Genomic DNA, 12,705 nt, shown 5'->3' with positions numbered 1-12,705 from the left:
ACCACATAGCTAGGGAGTATCTGAGGCTAGATTTGAACTCAGATCTTTCTGACTCCAAGACTTGTGTCTGTATCCACTATGCCATCTAGTTGTATTTATCTATTTGGGCTAGAATCTGCTCATCTGTAAAAAGAGGGCCTTGGTGAGCAGGAGTGTCCCCAAGAACTCTTCCATCTCTGGGTCAATAATCTTATAGTGGGGATGGATTAGATGGTCCCTGGAGTGTCTCCCGGGTATCTAAGTGACACAATGGAGAGAGTGGAATCAAGCAGACCCGAGTTTAAGTACAGCTATTTACTAGCTATGTGATCTTGGGTAAGTCAGTTAACCCTGTTTGCCTCAGTTTCCTCATCTGTAAAATGGGCTAGAGAAAGAAATGGTCAACCACTCCAGTATGTCTGCCAAAAAAAAATCAAGATCTCAAAGTCCTATACAACTAAACAACAAAATGTCTTTTAGCCCTACCTAACCTTTCCCCACATTATTCTCATGTATATTCCTAATTTCTTAAGTCTTACCACTGGGTGGAGGTATAGGATAGTCTATAAAGTCCGCTTCTTTCAGATTCACTGCCTTATTTCCTCCAGTTTCTGGAAGACTTCAGAGACCTTGCTGTGTTCGCACTGGCTTATTAAACAATGACTGGTTTATGAAGCAAGGAGATCAGGTTGTCTTGAGTGTGATTTTCCGGCTAGGGAGAGCAGAAGCATAATTGTTTTGAATGTGATTTTTCTCCTTAGGAAGTGGAGGATCATGGAATCTTGGAACCTTAGGTAACTACCAGGTGGTGTCAATGGCCATTCACCAGGGAGCGCCATCTTCCCTTTGGAACTTTTTGGGCAGAAATGCTAACCTGGGTCTCTGTTCTCTGGAGAATTCACAGCCCACAACTTTGGATCTCTGATCCCCAACATCTCTATGGGACGACACTGGTTCACACTTGGGATGTGTACATTTCTGCATATTTCCAATCAGAGCTTTGTTCTAACCTCATCCCCCATTGGAAGAGACTCTATTTCAGGGATGCTAGTCATGAGACGTTGGCAAAATGGCGCCAACTTCACAGATAAACATGTCTCGTTAACCCCGCGTATACTTCAAAAATGTTTAGCTTTAGGTTGACAAGCAGACAAATCATACTAATAACAAGGGAATAGTGCACAATCACAAAATATTGATCAACATGACCCACAATTCTCCTAAAACTTGGACCTCCCCCCAGACATAAGATCAAATGCAATTCAGGAGTTCTAGGAGAAGTACAGTTTGCCTACTGATGCACAAGGTGCAAGGATTATCAGGGGCAGATGCTGAAGCCCTGGGGCTGGGATCTCAGCTCAGCTTCCCCTAGTCCATCACCTTGCCCTTCCTCATCCTTCACTGCTGCTCCATTTCATCACTTCTTGTCACTGCTGCTCCCGCTTGGACTCCATGTATCCTTCCCTCCACCATGTCTTAGAATTCTAACTTCCTTCTGGCTCAGCTCAGGCCCCATTTCTGATGGGAAACTTTTCCTGGTCCTTAAAGCTGGTAAGACTCTCTCCCTTTTCAAATGTCTCAACTCGTCACAATCCATTTGACTTGTCCAAGTATTTACTAAGCACTGGCCATGTGTAAAGTATTGTGCTAGGTAAATCTAAAAAAAGAAACAGTTCCTGTCCATCATATGTTTGGATACTATGGAGGAGAAAACACTCACTCAAGCATAGATGATGTATATGAAATAAATTGGAGGGAACTAAGAGAGCGGATGGGATGAAGGAGAAAGACCTTGTAGACAGGATGTGGCACCTGAGCTGAGCTTTGCAGGAAATCTGGAATTCTAACAGACAGAAAGGAAAAGGGAGGGCCTTCTAGGTGTGAGGGAAAGCTTGTACAAAAGCATGAAGGTAGGAAATGAGATCTTGTATGTGAAGAGCAGCAAGAAGGCCAGTTTGGCTGGGTGTATGATGGGCATTATATGCAGTAAGCTTTGAAAAGTGGGAGAGAGCCAGGTTGTGAAGAATTCTAAGTATTAAACCAGGGGTTTGTATTTGATCCCAAATAGGGTGTTACTGGTGCTTTTACATAGGGAAGGGAGTGACCTAGAGGTAGGTCTATTCTTGATTTTGGAAAATCACTTTAGCAGCTGTATATGCATCTCTACTTCCTCATTTTCCCCTCCTAGTGTCCCCGGCTTCCTTCAGGTTCCAGCTAAAATCTCTCCTTCTGCAAGAAGCTGTCAATTCCAGTGCTTTCCTTCTGCCAATCATCTTCAATTTATCACATTCCACACATGCATATGTGTATGTACAAGTATATGTACACATATATACATATACATACATGTTGTTTGCCCATAGTTGTCTTCCCCATTAGACAGCGAATTCCTTGAGAATAGGGGATGTATTTTGCCTTTCTATCCTCAGTGCTTGGCACATAATAAATACTTTAAAATGCTCGTTGACTGGATTTAATTTGTATGGAGAATAGATTTGTATGGAGAAAAGAATGGGGAGAGACAGGAAGAGCATTTAGGAGACTGACTGTTGTAACAGTACAGATGAGCAGGGACGAGGAACCGAGTTAGGGTGATAGTCTTGTGATTAGATAGCAGGGGACAGATGTGAGAGATGGAGCCTGGGTGAGTTAAAGGTTCGAAGTGTCTTTGACAGTAATAAGGAAGTTTGGAAGATGAGCTGGTTTGGGGGGAAAGATAATGAGATCTGAGTTGAGTTTGAGGTGACTATAGTTTGAAGGTCTCACAAGCAGGGAGTGATATGGGACTTATCTGGGCACATGTTGTGACTTCCCCTTTTTTATTTATCCTCCCCATGCAAGCTCCTTCAGGGCAGGAACTACTTTTTTTAATTATAGCTTTTTATTTACAAGATATATGTATGGGTAATTTTTCCAGCATTGACCCTTGTAAAACCTTCTGTTCCAACTTTTCCTCTCCTTCCCCCTCCCCCCTCCCCCAGATGGCAGGTTGTCCAATACATGTTAAATATGTTAAAATATGTTAAATACAATATAAGTATACATGTCCATACAGTTATTTTGCTGCATAAGAAGAATCAAACTTTGAAATAATGTACAATCAACCTGTGAAGGAAATCAAAAATGCAGGTGGACAAAAACAGAGAGATTGGAAAACGCTATGTTGTGGTTCACACTCATTTCCCATAATTCTTTTGCTGGGTGTAGCTGGTTCTATTCATTATTGAACAAATGGAACTGATTTGGTTCATCTCATTGTTGAGGATAGCCACGTCCATCAGAATACATCCTCATACAGTATCATTGTTGAGGTATATAATGATCTCCTGGTTCTGCTCATTTCACTCAGCATCAGTTCATGTCAGTCTCTCCAGGCCTCTCTGTATTCATCTTGCTGGTCATTCCTTACAGAACAATAATATTCCATAATATTCATATACCATAATTTATTCAACCATTCTCCAACTGATGGGCATCCCCTCAGTTTCCAGTTTCTGGCCACTACAAAGAGACCTGCTCCAAACATTTTTGCACATGTGGGTCCTTTCCCTCCTTTAAGATCTCTTTGGGATATAAGCCCAGTAGTAACACTACTGGGTCAAAGAGTATATACAGATTGATAACTTTTTGAGCATAGAGGAACTACTTTTTTGTTGTTGTTTTGTCTTTGTGACCCTGGGCAAGTCACTTAATTCGGTTTGCCTCAGTTTCCTCATCTGCAAAATGAGTTGGAGAAGGAAATGGCAAACCATTGCAGTATTTTTGCCAAGAAAACCCCAAATGGGGTCAAGAAGAATTGGACATTATTGAAAATGACTGAAATAACAATACACGATTACCTAATATTTAGCCCTGTGCCAGGCTCATAGCAGATTCTTCATACAACCTTCCTGGATGGAATTGGACTGAACTGGAGACTGCGGTTCATGTGTAGGTTCTTAGGCAGAGGGTGGGGAGGAGGGGGAAGTGCATGTAGTAGGTGCTAAGTGAACTGATTCTCAATCATTAAGCACCCACAGGTGAGGAATTCTACCATTCATTTCTGGATCCCTCTCAGAGGAGGCCTTGGACACAGCAGCTGGGAGAGGTGGTAACTGAGTTGTCCAGTTTGCTGGCTGAGAGTTGCTCTCTGAGAGAATGGGACACAGGGAAGGTAGGTTTTCATAGGAAAGAGAAAGGGATGGGAACATAGGAGTGTTCTAGGAAAGGAAACACTAGCTGTGTCACTAACTAGCTATAAAACCTCCACTATGAGAGCCTCAGTTTCTCCATTCATAAAAAGGAAGGGATTGGACTCCAGCTATAATATCTGTTCTAGCGTTAAAGTTCTGTGTTTTATCATTCTATGCTCTAGAACAGGGGGTCTCTATCTGTGGGTCAAAAGCTCTCAGGAGGCTCAAGTGTTATGGCCATGCAGCTGTGGAGTCATACCTGGTTTTCTACAATCTCACTTTGTTCAATAAAAAAAAAAAAAAAACTGACAAAATATTCAATGTGAGTTAATGTGATGATTTAGCAGCTGTGTCTTCTGTCCAGTAAAGAAGTGCTGCCGCCATGTTTGTATAACTACTTTTCAAATGCATCCAGGGTTGTTGTTAGCAAGAAAAAGACAAATCCTTTTAGAAGAGACACAAAATTCATGGTAACTTTGGATCACGGGGCATTTTCTCGATGGACTCATTAATAATACAACTATTATATGTGGGGAATCTGTGACAATGTTAAATGTTAAAAAGTGGTCCTTATATTTGAAAGAGTGGGAGACCTCTATCTAAAGGCCTTTATCTTTTCATTTTAATGCTTTATCCTAGACCTAAAACTGGAAGGGACCTCAGAGGCCATCTAATCCAATTCTTTCATTTTGCAGATGGGAAACGGATGTTAAGTCACTTCTGTAAGGTCACACTGGAACATTCTGTTCTAAGGTCCTTTCTAGTTCCAGCAATGTGTGTTCTAAGTTGAGTGAATGAATGAAAAAAATAAACAAATCAACTGATTTATTAAACACTTAACTATGGGTCAGGCATCATGCTAAGAAATGGGGATACAAAAGAAAAAAAAAAGATGGAATCTGCCCTCAAGCAGCTTACAATCTAATAGTGGAAGCCAGCATGTGTAGGGGAGGGGTCACTAGGGAAGGAACTTGTGTTCGGGGAAGGTAGAAGGGGATGGGATGGGTGGGGGTGGCCGGATGTCTAAAGGGGATGGGAAGCTGAAGTGTGGTCTGGTGTCTACAGTTTCTACATACTCAGTGACCACTAAACTGTGTACCCTCGGAGATTCTTGTGGGGACCCAAAGATGAGTAAGTTGGCTTCCCTAAGGCCTGGGGCTTGGCTTTGGGAAAACTAGGTCCAGAGATCCAGATTTTGGCCCAGACTTGTAGACCCCAATGGCGACAGCAATCTGGCAGAATATCCCAGTGAGAAACTGAAAGGGTAATCTGAATGCAGTGGTCAGTCTGGAGAATAGCTGTAGGCTGTAAAGCCTGGCTGAGGGCTGTGTTCATTTTTGGGTGTTATAGGTCAGGAAGGACATTGATTTGCTGTCTAGAGAAAAGTAACTGAGATGATGAAAGAAAACCCAAAAGTCAATGTCATATGGAGATGGGTTGAAAGAACCTAAAGAAAGAGCCTAGAGAAAAGACTTCTTTCTTCTGCTTCTTTTTCTCCTCTCTCCCCCCTTCTCCCTCTTTCTCTTCTCATTTTTTTCTTTCTTTCTCTCTCTCTCTCTCTCTCCTTTCCTTCCTTCATTCTTTTCTTCCTTCCTTCTCTCTCTCTCTTTTTCTTCCTCCCTCCCTTTCCTCCTTCCTTCCCTCCTTTCCTCCCTTCCTTCTTTCCTTTCTCCCTCTCTCCTTCCTTCTTCTTTTCCTCCCTCCCTCCTTCCTTCTTTCCTTCCTTCACTCCCTTCCTTCCATGCTTCTTGACTAAGGCCTCTTGACAATAGGTTCCTGCCCCCATGGCTCAGTTGCTTTGCTTTCTTGAATGTTCTAACAATGGGCAAGGATGGAGAGCAGGAGAGAGAACAATTAGGAGGGCACGTGAAGATGAGAAACAAGAGAAAAATGGAGGAGACAAAGATTAAGGCATATTTAAAGGGATACAGTGGCAAATGATCTGGCTAGAGTAGAATTTCATTGCTGAAACTGCTGGTGATTGGTGGTTGCCTTAGTCACCCATTGCATCTAGGACAAGCTCCAGCCATGTTTCACTAATTCCTGGATATGTCACCAGTTGCCATGCAACCTGATTCAGTACCCCCTTTCTTATTCTGAAACCATAATCAAATTAACTACTTTTGCTGCTGGAAAATAGGTATGTTAATTTACTCTTTTTTGGTTCCACTCATCATCCCTCCAATTTTCTAAAACAAAATATTCCTTCTAGATCATCATTAACATTACCATGTGTATTATTTAGAACACGAGCTTCTTATAGGCAAAGACTGCTTTCCTTTTTAAAATTTATAGTTCCAGCACTTTGCACATAGATAACATTTAATAAATTCCATCCATCCAACCATCCATCCATCCATATATTGGAGTACTAAGAAATAATGCTAGAAATGGGAGTTAGGCAATGGAAGGCCTTGAATTTCAGGGTAAGGAATTTGGACTTTCTCCTATCAGTAAGGAAGACATGAGAAGTGAAACAAAATAGGTTTTATTTTCCTTCCATTGAGGAGGGGGAGACAGATTTTGCCCTAAGAAGCCATTACAATGCCCAAGCAGCTGATGGATCAGTGGAGGGTCAGCAAACTTTAGTGAACTCTCTGAAAGCGGTTTTGTTTTTCTCTTCTAGGAACTGGCAATTTCTCTCAAAGAGCAACAAAACAAAACAAAACAGAAAAATTCCTAAAGCAAACATATTGAAAAGCCACATCTGGCCTCCTGAGTCCTGGGGCCATTATTGGTAAGAGCTCTTTTGGAACTCGTTGAGATTGCTGGGAAGGGGGGTTAGAGACTGCCCATCTGGTCCAGGCAGGGAGTACAGAAAGTTTAGATCCAACTGTCCCCAGTAAGCCAGTTCCCAGGAGATTGGGCAATTTTGCATCTTAGCCCTTCCAAATTCTGTAACATGAACCCTTTGTATTTCAATGGACCTCTGGAGAGAGAAGAGCATTCCTGAAACCGACTCCAGTTGGCGGCCGTACACTTGAAAGGTATTCTCCCAGGCTGCCGCAAGGTGGACTTTGTCCTCCTCTGTTTGAAGAAATAGTTGTTCACTGATGAAAAATGGGGCCCCCTACTCTAAATTTGCAGGGATTGTCATGGAGATCCAACTGAATCATAGAATGGCAATGCATGAAGGGACCTTGAGGCCATTTTTTTCTAAAAGTCCCCAACAAATGGCCACCCGGTCTCTGCTTGATGATCTGCATCGGTAATCTCAGAATTCGAGGTTAGAAGGGACCTCAGGGGGCATCTAGGGCAACTCATGCTTGAAGGGATTCCCACATGCTTAGCAAATGGTCATCCATCCAATTAACTCTAAGAAACTCACTGTCTCCTAGGTCAGTCCCTTCAACTTGATGGACAGCTCCAATTGAGAGGAAGTTTTTCCTAATATCAAAGCTAAGTTTGCCTGTCTGCAGCTTTCACTCTCTTTGTTCTACCCTCTGGGGCCAAGATGAACAAGACTAAGCCCTCCTCGATGTGACAGACCTTCAAAATTCTAGACCATAGTTCTAAGCCTTTCCCTCAGGTTAAACCTCCTTTATGTGCTCAAATGACCTACAGACAACCAGCTATCCAGCTCCTGGAGAGTCTTTTCTAAGACCTTCCTAAAACCCAAGGGCCACAATTAAACAAAAGAATATAATTATAGCCTGACTAAGGCAGAGGATGATGGATTCATCATGTTCCTCATTCGAGATGGGATTTACCACACAGTAATTTTACCGAGGCAAAATGGTGGCCCCATATGTGGCCAATCTGAACAACAGACTAAAAAGCAGAGATGTCATCTTGCTGACAAAAGTCTGCAGAGGCAAAGCTCTGGTTTTTAGCAGCAACGTATGCTGAGAGTTGGACTATAAGGAAAGTAGAGTTGCTGTAGAATTGACACTTTTGAATTGTGGAGATTTTTGAGAGTCCCTTGGACAGTAAGAAGAGCAAATCAATCATTACTTAAAGAAATTAATTCATAATTGTCACTGTGAGGACAAATAGTGGAGGGGAAGTCTAAATAGTTGACCACACAAGGAGAAAACAGAATTCATTGGAAAAGACCCTGATGTGGGTAAGATTGAAGGCAAAAAAGAGTAGGGGACAGCAAAGGAAAAACAGAGATAGTGTTATGGAAGGAACATGACCCTGGCCAGACTTTGGGAGATAGGGGAGGATAGAAGGGCCTGGTGGGCTAGTGGTCCGTGGGATCATGGGAAGACAGCCATGACTCAACAATGATTCTGATGTCTCTCTGATTCAGGACTTGAGAGTACGATTGGCTTTGTGAAGAAGAGTTAGTGGTGCAGTAGAGGATGATGATGGGGATGATATGATGATAATGATGATGATGATGATGATTCCTTATATTTATATAGTCCTTTAATGTTTGCAAGGCTCTTTACAAATATCTACTTGATCTATGCAACAACTCTGTGGGGTAGGTGCTGTTATGATCCCTATTTTTGACAGATAAGGAAACCGAGGCAGACATAGGTTAAGTGATTCATTCAAGGTTAGACAGTAAGTGTCTTGATGATGTATTTGAACTCAGATTCTCCTGAATTCTTCATGTCTGCTGTTCTACCCCCTGAGCTCCCTTAGATTACCTACTTCACGTGCGGGAATACGCAGGTCTTTATTTTACTTTTTAACTCTTTTAATCTTAGACATCTGCCAAAACCTGTTGTCGGCATTTTAAAGAAAGGATTATAAGAAGGAGACCAATGGGAGATGAAGGTTGAATCAAGATAATTGACGCAATTACTATTTTTAATATTTCAGGAATCAGGAGTCCATGGACACCCCTCTGTTTTACCGCTCCCCTCCCTCCGGCCTGAGGTCTGTAAACTTGTTCTTTGGATATTTTTTCAAATTTATTTCAATATTTCAATAGAATTAGTTTCCTTTTGTTATCTTTGGTATTTTTTAATGCATTTAAAAACGTGTTTCTGAGAAGAGTTCCGTAGGCTTCAGGAGAATGACTGTCAGAGGCCTTTAGGACACAAGAAAGGTGTGGAGCTCAGGAAGAAGCAGTGGAAGGAGAAACCAGCTGCTCACACTATGGGGAACCCCTAAGTCTGTGGGCGCTCACTGAAAAGCTACCCAGGATGTATTCCATCAGCTGGAAGGCTGAGGTCCAGATGTGTGCAGAGCCATCTGGCGGTGGATCCGTGTATTGTCCTGAGTCAACCTCCTATGGCTCCATTAAACCTGTGTCACAATAGTGTTTTCCCCTGTCTCTGATCCCCTGACCTGACTTGCTCTCACCCTGATGTCTCCGGAGGCTGGCTGGTGCCTCAGGTTCTAGGGATAACCCCGGGGGTCTGCCCTGTCACACTCACACCCGTCCGTATGCTTGACCTGCTAAATGTCACCTGACCTTCGCTGCCATCAATCCTACACACGTGCTGCTAAATCAAGAGGGAGAAAAATCACACAATAATTCTGACTGGGCCCAGTCCAGATTTAAGTCACAAAGCTTCAAGTGGGCCTTCTCCCTCTCTAAACTTGGTGATCTTATCAATTTCCAGTTGATAATTGATAACTTCCAATCAAAATGATCGATGATTTCTTCTCAAATCACCCTTACTCTCTCTGCTGACCGCTAGTCTTTCAGACATCTCCAATTGGATGTCAAGAAGATGTGTCTTATACGCAACAGAACTGAGCATCTTCCCCATTGGTGGGAGCACCTCCATTCTCTCAGTCCTCCAGCTTCACAACCTACAAGTCATCCTGGACTCCTCATTTCTCTCACCCTCCTCCCCAGCCTGTTGATTTCCCCTCTCCAGTACCTCTGCAATCGGTCCTCTTCTCTCTTCTGACACTCCTCCTTACCCTGCCCGCCTTGGCCCTAATCATCTCAGGCTGAGACTATTGCAGTAGCTGCTGGAGGGTGGGCTTGCTCAAGTCTCTCCCCGCTCCAGTCCCTCCTCCCCTCAGCTGCCCAAGTATATGGCTGACCAATCACTTCCTAGTCAGGAGTGACTTTCTGCTGCAGTTGAGAGCAAACACAAGGCCTTCAGTAATCTGGCTTCTTCCAGTCCTCTCAGAGTTCACCCCCCTGTACAGAGTCTGTGACGCGGTGCACCGGTCTGCTCACCAGGCAGATCCTTTCACATTCAGCCTCCATCTCCCGAGACGTTCGCGGGCTGTCCCTCAGACCTCGGACGTTCTCCCCCCTTGTCTCTGCCACCTGGCTTCCTTCAATGTCCAGTTCAAGTCCAACCTTCTGCAAAAGATCTTTCCCAGTCTCCAACCCCAGTTCCTAGAACCTTCCATTTATACTGTTTCCATATGTTTTCATCTTTTTTTTTTTTTGACATATTTAAGTATGAGAATCTAGAGAGCTGTGATCGTTCAGTCATTTCAGTCATGTCCGACCCCATTTGGGGTTTTCTTGGCAAAGATCCCAGAGTGGTTTGTAATTTCCTCCTCCGGCTCATTTTACCTATAAGGAAACTTGAGGTAAACAGGGGGAAGTGACTTGCCCAGGATCACACATAGTGATCCTTACACACCTGGTCAGGGCCTGATGTCACACTTGAACTCGAGGCTCGGAGTTCTCTCCACTGTATCACGTTGCTGCCATTCCTAGAAAGGAGGGACTTGATAGTTGACATTCCCTATACAAATGAAGGCATCAGAAGTACCTGTAGCACCTACCTCATGGGGCCATTGTGAGCTTAAATGGGCTTACATAAGAGAGAAAATGTCAGCCCTTATGATGATTAGCTTGGAGAAGGTCTCGGCCATTTCACTAAATATATGAAAAATTGTCAAGAGCGGTAGAGTTAGCCTTGGCTAGCGGATTTCAGGCTATAGAAGGGTGGACTTCCTAAGACTTAAAGCCATCCACTAGTTGAACCCTTTGTTTGAGGGGTTACTGAGCTCCCTGTTATAGGAGGTATTCAGAGCTAGGGAGAGATCTCTTTGGAATGCTGTAGAGAGGATGGGGCGATCTCCAAGGTTGCTTCACACTCTTAAGATCCTGTGGATCTCGGACACTACTGGCTATTGAGATGGCAAATGTCCCTGTCATAATTTTAGCCTTGCCCTGGCCCGTGTTGGCCTTGGACGACAGTTGCTTGAAGGGCCTATGGCTGCACAAGGAATTAGAGGTCTATCTCCCTTCCCAGGCAGCTCTTGGACCGTCTCCTTCAGTTCTGAGTTCACTTAATGGGAATTTTAATAAATTTAATGAATTCTGAACATCCTGGCAAGTCTGGAATCCTTGGATTTCCATGCCAGCCATGGCTTTTGGGAGGTGACCTCCCCCTCCCATTTTTCATTTGTCTTGCCAGGTCTCCTCTGGTTTTTTAATTAAAATCCCTCATAAAGAAGAAGAGCTTTGGGAGGTATGTCGAATGCCCCCTTTGGCTAATTGGCCAATATGTCTGTTTATTCATGAATTTCAGAGTCTGACCCAAGTCAGGAATGGCTCCTTTAGTATACCTTCTTTACTCTTCAAAATTTTCGTGGGGGATTTAAAGACAATTTTTTCCTTTCCACAGATGGATCAGAACTTTGACTGTGACGTGTTCTTTGTCTGAGAAGATGGGGCAAGGTTTCTATTGTCATTGCATTTTCTTCTTCTTATTCCTTCTGTCTCTTGAGCCGTTCAGCTGCACAGCACGCAAACTTTCCTTTGGGACACATGTATTTATATTTATTATATATATTATAGCCATGTGAGAAATCACCCAGGAACCTTGAAAGGAAAGAATATGAAGTCGAAGGAGGTGAATTGCAATCTTGTCTCACATTTACCCTTTCCCTTTCTTGATAGTGATTTCCTGCTCTCTAAGATGAAGAGGATGCATGAGATGACTTCCAAGGTTCCTTCCAGATCCATCGTCTGCTTCTATCATCAGAGCCTTGGAACCACTGTCATGAAGAGCTCTCACCTGTTTCTGAAAAGGCAACAAGCTCTGTAAGAGCAGCATGTGTGTTTGCCTGATGGGTCCAGGTTTCAGATCCACATGCTTTTTGTGTGAGGAGCAAACCCCTTTTTACAAGTTATCTACAAGTTTATAAAATATAAAAATGTTAAAAATTCGTGTAATCAAAATATTCTGACTCCAACTCCACTGTTCTTTCTTCTCTGATACATTGAAGTTACCTTTGATTATTTGTTGAGGAGGAAAGTCTAACTGAGGTCCAATCAGCTTCAAATTCAGCATGATCCTCCCCCCCAAAAAAAGCTATACTAACAGTTCAGCAACCATAAACATTTATTAAGCTATTGCTTAGCACCACTATTGTGCAAAGTATTGGGAATATAGAAGTAAAAGAGAGGCCTTTTCTGCCCGCAGGGGACTTGTGTATTTTTTAAAAAAACTTTTAAAATAAACTTTTATTTTATTTTAATTAACAAACCTATTTTTTCTTCCTTTCCTCCTCCCAACTAAAAAAGAAAAAAATCAGAAATGAAACTTTCTTGACAAATCTGCATAGTTGGCCAAAACAAATTCCTATTTTGGCAATGCTTTTAAATGTACCACCCATTCTGTATCTTAAGTTCTTTCCCTCTCAACAAGAGAGTGTTGGTAGGCAGCAT

General features: G+C 42.8%; 1 long non-coding RNA gene across 1 annotated transcript; it reads left to right on the top strand.

Annotated features, from left to right (window-relative positions):
* The first annotated feature begins 7,074 nt into the window (after window positions 1-7,074).
* LOC127560544 (uncharacterized) lies at window positions 7,075-12,451 on the top strand. Its single transcript, XR_007953354.1, has 3 exons — window positions 7,075-7,138; window positions 8,928-8,984; window positions 11,935-12,451. It is a non-coding gene; the product is annotated as an uncharacterized LOC127560544 (long non-coding RNA).
* The last annotated feature ends 254 nt before the right edge of the window (window positions 12,452-12,705 follow it).

The sequence above is a fragment of the Antechinus flavipes genome, chromosome 4 (genome assembly GCF_016432865.1).
Source record: "Antechinus flavipes isolate AdamAnt ecotype Samford, QLD, Australia chromosome 4, AdamAnt_v2, whole genome shotgun sequence".
Lineage (NCBI taxonomy): Eukaryota > Metazoa > Chordata > Mammalia > Dasyuromorphia > Dasyuridae > Antechinus > Antechinus flavipes.
Note: the sequence above shows the minus strand (reverse complement) of the source record. Positions and strands in the feature narration are given on the sequence as shown.